Genomic DNA, 7,352 nt, shown 5'->3' on the forward strand with positions numbered 1-7,352 from the left:
TGATGATACATGTAAAGTTTCAGGCAGATTGAAATATGTTCAGGGCATTTACACTGCATTTGAAATTTCATGGCGAAGGATCAAAATTCCAGAGGCCGCCACGGACACGCCCTTTGACTTTTGAAAAAGATTTTAATAACTTTTGCTCATTAAGGCCTGCTGTATGTACTGGTCGAATTTGAAGGAATTGGAGTTTCCCCCTCGGACGAGTTCGCTCTAGAAAAAAAAAAAAATGTTCAAAATCTGGAATTCAACGCAAAATAGCTCACTTCCTGTTGGGTTTAGAAATGGCCACTGACTTTTTTGTTCACCCTGATGTGCTGCATATGTGTACCAAATTTGGTAGCTGTAGGTGAAACATGCTGCCGTGGGAAAGTGTAGGGGGCGCTATGGAGCCATTTTGTCATACACTCCACAATTCCTTTAGAATATAAAATTTTTCACCAGTTCTGGTGTGTGTACAAATTTTCATGAGTTTTTGAGCATGTTTAGGCCCTCAAAAATGCAGTTGTTCTGAGAGACAAATAATAATAATAATTAAAGCTGCAAGGCAGCATTGACGGGTCCTCGCATCCTTGCTGGTCCGGCGACCCACATGTCCTCCAGGCAATGCTGCACAAAAGTGGTATTTAGGCTCATGGATGTAACGAGGACTGGATTCTGAGCACTCAGGTCAAATTTTCAGACAGATTGGAGCATGTACAGACTATTTTTGCAGCACTTTGTGTCCATCCACCAGGTGGCACTATGTCTGTGACTGTATAGTGGTCTATGAAACTCATCAGGACTGGACTCTGATCAAACATGTAAAGTTTGAGGTAGATTACAGCATGTACAGGGGATTTACACAAGACGTCTGCTTCATGGCGTAACATTAAAGTTCAGTTGGCCGCCATGGCCATGCCCTTTGAGTTTTGTGCACAATTTTCCCAAATATGCAACCTGAAGGCGTTTCTTATATATTGTCCCAATTTCAGATGTTTTGGAGCTATTGCCTGTGAGAAATGAATTGTTGAAAATGATCAAAAACACCAAAAATCTGACATTTAATTCAAAATAGCGGACTTCCTGTTGGGTTTAGAGAATGACTCCAAGAGACTTTTTGTTTGCACTGACGTGTTACATATGCATGCCAAATTTCATAGTCCTCGGTGAAAGTCTGTGTGGAGGCTATTTTTAAAAATTCTGTAGGGGGCGCTATGACACATACTGTGGATGTATTTTGGCCTGTAAATGTGATCAGGACAGGACTGTGTTTAATCATGTGAGGTCTGAGGTAGATTGGAGCATGCAGAGGATGTTAGGTAGCACTTGATGTTTCATGGCGAACCATCAAAATTCTGGAGGTCGCCATGTCCACACCCTTTGACTCTGCAAGAAGCCTTTGATAACTTTTGATCATAACATCGTGTTGTATATCCTGGCAAAATTTCAGCTCTCTAGACCTTAACCCCGAGGAGGAGTTCGCTCTCAAAAATGAAAAAAATACAGAAATTTTATCCACTTAATTCAAAATGGCGGACTTCCTGTTGAGTTTAGGGGATGGCTCCAAGAGGCTTTTTTGTGTGTCCTGGTGTGCTCTATAGGCCTCCCAAATTTTGTGGATGCAGGTGAAACATGCTGCCGGGGCTGTTTATTAAACATACTGCAGGGGGCGCTATAGCACATGCCCTGCAGAGATGCATACAGTGTTATTCCTTGAGACGACTGTGATGTGTGTGTAAATTTTGGTGAGCTGTTGAACATTCTAAGCCTGTCAAAAAGTACTTTGTTTGTCACAAAAACAACGCGTTGCCACGGCAACAGCATTTCATCAAAATCAAAATCTTCACACTGTGGTATTGTCTGGGGGTGAAGAATCAGCTGACCAATTTTCAGAATGATATGACAAAGTTTGGAGCAATGATGTGTGCAAATGTAATTTCTAAACTGCTTGTTACCAAGAGGTGGCGCTATGACTTTTTCTAAATTTTTCAGTGTGGATGTCCTCAAACTGGTTCTGGTGTCCAGCACATGAAGTTTGGGGCAGATAGGATCCTTTGCAGCTGAGATATGAACACTTCAATTTTCATGGCGAAACATCAAACTTTGCCGTCCCGCCACAGACACGCCTTTTCATCACACGTCACCATTTTTTCTGTGCTTCATCATCAATGTGTTCAGGCTTATGTCACAACATCTGAGGTGAATCTGAGCAACAGGCTAAGAATAGTACATGAAAGTGTAAAAAATGTCAAATTCTTGATACCACAAGGTGGCGCTGTGACTGTGAATGAATCTTGCTGTATGGATGTCATCGAGGCAGGTCTGTGATCATACATGTAAAGTTTCATTCAGATCGGAGCATGTTCAGGAGAGTTAGACAGCATTTCCTGTTTCATGGCGAAGGATCAAATTTCGACAGGCCGCCACGACCACACCCTTTAACTATGGAGGAAGATTTTGATAACTTTTTCTCAGGAAGGTCTGCTGTATGTACTGGCAAAATTTCAGATCGCTCAGACTTTTCCCCTAGGAGGAGTTCATCATAGATTTTGTACAGTTAACGCATGATGGCGCACTTCCTGTTGGGTGTAGAGCATGGCTGTGATTGACTTTTTTGTGTTTCCTGATGTGCTGCATATGTCTCCCAAATTTTTTAGCTCTCGGCCAAATTCCCTCCGAGTTGGCCTAATAACCACTTTTTAAAATTTTGTAGGGGCGCTATGGAGCCATTTTGTCATACACTACCACAATTCCTTTAGAATATAAATTTTTCACCAGTTCTGGTGTGTGTACAAATTTTCATGAGTTTTTGAGCATGTTTAGGCCCTCAAAAATGCAGTTGTTCTGAGAGACAAATAATAATAAATAATTAAAGCTGCGAGCAGCGTTGAACGGGTCCTCGCATCCTTGCTGGTCGGCGACCCCAAGGCATGTCCACCAGGCAATGCTGCGACAAAGTGTATTTAGGCTCATGGATGTAACGAGGACTGGATTCTGAGCACTCAGGTCAAATTTCAGACAGATTGGAGCATGTACAGACTATTTTGCAGCACTTTGTGTCCATCCACCAGGTGGCACTATGTCTGTGACTGTATAGTGGTCTATGAAACTCATCAGGACTGGACTCTGATCAAACATGTAAAGTTTGAGGTAGATTACAGCATGTACAGGGGATTTACACAAGACGTCCTGCTTCATGGCGTAACATTAAAGTTCAGTTGGCCGCCATGGCCATGCCCTTTGAGTTTTGTGACAATTTTCGCAAATATGCAACCTGAAGGCGTTTCTTATATATTTTCCCAAATTCAGGTGTTTTGGAGTTATTGCCAGTGACAAATGAATTGTTGAAAATGACCAAAAACACCAAAAATCTGACATTTAATTCAAAATGGCTGACTTCCTGTTGTGTTTAGAGAATGACTCCAAGAGACTTTTTTGCTTGCACTGATGTGCTACATATGCATGCCAAATTTCATAGTCATAGGTGAAAGTCTGTGTGGAGGCTATTTTTAAAATTCTGTAGGGGGCGCTATGGTACATGCTGTGAATGTATTTTGGCCTATAAATGTGATCAGGACAGGACTGTGTTTAATCATGTGAGGTCTGAGGTAGATTGGAGCATGCAGAGGATAGTTAGGTAGCACTTGATGTTTCATGGCGAACCATCAAAATTCTGGAGGTCGCCATGTCCACACCCTTTGACTCTGCAAGAATCTTTTAATAACTTTTGATCATAACATCGTGTTGTATATCCTGGCAAAATTTCAGCTCTCTAGACCTTAACCCCGAGGAGGAGTTCGCTCTCAAAAATGAAAAAAATACAGAAATTTTATCCACTTAATTCAAAATGGCGGACTTCCTGTTGAGTTTAGGGGATGGCTCCAAGAGGCTTTTTTGTGTGTCCTGGTGTGCTCTATAGGCCTCCCAAATTTTGTGGATGTAGGTGAAACATGCTGCCGGGGCTGTTTATTAAACATACTGTAGGGGGCGCTATAGCACATGCCCTGCAGAGATGCATACAGTGTTATTCCTTGAGACGACTGTGATGTGTGTGTAAATTTTGGTGAGCTGTTGAACATTCTAAGCCTGTCAAAAAGTACTTTGTTTGTCACAAAAACAACGCGTTGCCACGGCAACAGCATTTCATCAAATATCAAAATCTTCACACTGTGGTATTGTCTGGGGGTGAAGAATTAGCTGACCAATTTTCAGAATGATATGACAAAGTTTGGAGCAATGATGTGTGCAAATGTAATTTCTAAACTGCTTGTTACCAAGAGGTGGCGCTATGACTTTTTCTAAATTTTTCAGTGTGGATGTCCTCAAACTGGTTCTGGTGTCCAGCACATGAAGTTTGGGGCAGATAGGATCCTTTGCAGCTGAGATATGAACACTTCAATTTTCATGGCGAAACATGAAAGTTTGCCGTCCCGCCACAGACACGCCTTTTCATCACACGTCACCATTTTTTCTGTGCTTCATCATCAATGTGTTCAGGCTTATGTCACAACATCTGAGGTGAATCTGAGCAACAGGCTAAGAATAGTACATGAAAGTGTAAAAAATGTCAAATTCTTGATACCACAAGGTGGCGCTGTGACTGTGAATGAATCTTGCTGTATGGATGTCATCGAGGCAGGTCTGTGATCATACATGTAAAGTTTCATTCAGATCGGAGCATGTTCAGGAGAGTTAGACAGCATTTCCTGTTTCATGGCGAAGGATCAAATTTCGACAGGCCGCCACGACCACACCCTTTAACTATGGAGGAAGATTTTGATAACTTTTTCTCAGGAAGGTCTGCTGTATGTACTGGCAAAATTTCAGATCGCTCAGACTTTTCCCCTAGGAGGAGTTCATCATAGATTTTGTACAGTTAACGCATGATGGCGCACTTCCTGTTGGGTGTAGAGCATGGCTGTGATTGACTTTTTTGTGTTTCCTGATGTGCTGCATATGCCTCCCAAATTTTTTAGCTCTCGGCCAAATTCCCTCCGAGTTGGCCTAATACCACTTTTTAAAATTTTGTAGGGGGCGCTATGGAGTCATTTTGCCACACACCTCCACATGCCCTAAAAAATATGAAATTTTTCGCCAGTTCTGATGTGTGTGCAAATTTTCATGACTTTTCGAGCATGTTCAGGCCCTGAAAAATGCAGTTGTTTTGGCAGAATAATAATAATAATTAAAGCTGCGAGCAGCGTTGAACGGGTCCTCGCATACTTCCTGGTCGGCGACCCCAAGCATCTCCACCAGGCAAAGCTACGACTGAGAGTGTATTAGGCCCATGAATGTCACAAAGGCTGGATTCTGAGCACACAGGTCAAATTTCAGGCAGATTTGAGCATGTACAGGCTATTTATGCAGCACTTTGTGTCCATCCACCAGGTGGCGCTATCTCTGTGACTGTATGTTGGTCTATGAAACTCATCAGGACTGGACTCTGATCAAACATGTAAAGTTTGAGGCGGATTGCAGCGTGTACAGGGGATTTACACAAGACGTCCTGCTTCATGGCGTAACATTAAACTTCAGCTGCCCGCCATGGCCACGCCCTTGGAGTTTTATGAACAATTTTCGCAAATATGCAAGACGTGTCTTATATATTTTCCCAAATTCAGATGTTTTGGAGCTATTGCCTGTGAGAAATGAATTGTTGAAAATGATCAAAAACACCAAAAATCTGACATTTAATTCAAAATAGCGAACTTCCTGTTGGGTTTAGAGAATGACTCCAAGAGACTTTTTTGTTTGCACTGACGTGTTACATATGCATGCCAAATTTCATAGTCATAGGTGAAAGTCTCTGTGGAGGCTATTTTTAAAAATTCTGTAGGTGGCGCTATGACACATACTGTGGATGTATTTTGGCCCATAAATGTGATCAGGACAGGACTGTGTTACATCATGTGAGGTCTGAGGTAGACTGGAGCATGCAGAGGATAGTTAGATAGCACTTGATGTTTCATGGCAAACCATCAAAATTCTGGAGGTCGCCATGTCCACACCCTTTAACTCTGGAAGAATCTTTTAATAACTTTTGATCATAACATTGTGTTGTATATCCTGGCAAAATTTCAGGTCTCTAGCAGTTAAACCCTAGGAGGAGTTCGCTCTCAAAAATTAAAAAAATAGAGAAAATTTGTCCACTTAATTCAAAATGGCGGACTTCCTGTTGGGTTTAGGGGATGGCTCCAAGAGGCTTTTTGTGCGTTCTGATGTGCTCTATATGTCTCCCAAAGTTTGAGGATGTAGGTGAAACGTGCTGCCGGGGCTGTTTATTAAACATACTGTAGGGGGCGCTATAGCACATGCCCTGCAGAGATGTATACATTCTTATTCCTGGAGACGACAGTGATGTGTGTGTAAATTTTGGTGAGCTGTTGAGCATTCTAAGCCTGTCAAAAAGTACTTTGTTTGTCACAAAAACAACGCGTTGCCACGGCAACAGCATTTCATCAAATATCAAAATCTTCACACTGTGGTATTGTCTGGGGGTGAAGAATCAGCTGACCAATTTTCAGAATGATATGACAAAGTTTGGAGCAATGATGTGTGCAAATGTAATTTCTAAACTGCTTGTTACCAAGAGGTGGCGCTATGACTTTTTCTAAATTTTTCAGTGTGGATGTCCTCAAACTGGTTCTGGTGTCCAGCACATGAAGTTTGGGGCAGATAGGATCCTTTGCAGCTGAGATATGAACACTTCAATTTTCATGGTGAAACATCAAACTTTGCCGTCCCGCCACAGACACGCCTTTTCATCACACGTCACCATTTTTTCTGTGCTTCATCATCAATGTGTTCAGGCTTATGTCACAACATCTGAGGTGAATCTGAGCAACAGGCTAAGAATAGTACATGAAAGTCTAAAAAATGTCAAATTCTTGATACCACAAGGTGGCGCTGTGACTGTGAATGAATCTTGCTATATGGATGTCATCGAGGCAGGTCTGTGATCATACATGTAAAGTTTCATTCAGATCAGAGCATGTTCAGGAGAGTTAGACAGCATTTCCTGTTTCATGGCGAAGGATCAAATTTCGACAGGCCGCCACGACCACACCCTTTAACTATGGAGGAAGATTTTGATAACTTTTTCTCAGGAAGGTCTGCTGTATGTACTGGCAAAATTTCAGATCGCTCAGACTTTTCCCCTAGGAGGAGTTCATCATAGATTTTGTACAGTTAACGCATGATGGCGCACTTCCTGTTGGGTGTAGAGCATGGCTGTGATTGACTTTTTTGTGTTTCCTGATGTGCTGCATATGCCTCCCAAATTTTTTAGCTCTCGGCCAAATTCCCTCCGAGTTGGCCTAATACCACTTTTTAAAATTTTGTAGGGGGCGCTATGGAGCCATTTTGTC

General features: G+C 42.1%; 1 long non-coding RNA gene across 2 annotated transcripts in view; it reads left to right on the top strand.

Annotated features, from left to right (window-relative positions):
* LOC127537757 (uncharacterized) overlaps positions 1–5,024 on the top strand; it is a 19,116-nt gene extending 14,092 nt beyond the window's left edge. The window contains exon 3 of one of the 2 annotated variants that reach the window (XR_007947580.1): positions 4,574–5,024. This is a non-coding gene — a long non-coding RNA (uncharacterized LOC127537757). Of the gene's footprint in view, positions 1–2,254; positions 2,661–4,573 lie in introns of those variants that run through there. The other variant, XR_007947579.1, reaches the window with a different exon arrangement.
* The last annotated feature ends 2,328 nt before the right edge of the window (positions 5,025–7,352 follow it).

The sequence above is a fragment of the Acanthochromis polyacanthus genome, chromosome 16 (genome assembly GCF_021347895.1).
Source record: "Acanthochromis polyacanthus isolate Apoly-LR-REF ecotype Palm Island chromosome 16, KAUST_Apoly_ChrSc, whole genome shotgun sequence".
NCBI classification, from domain to species: Eukaryota; Metazoa; Chordata; class Actinopteri; family Pomacentridae; genus Acanthochromis; species Acanthochromis polyacanthus.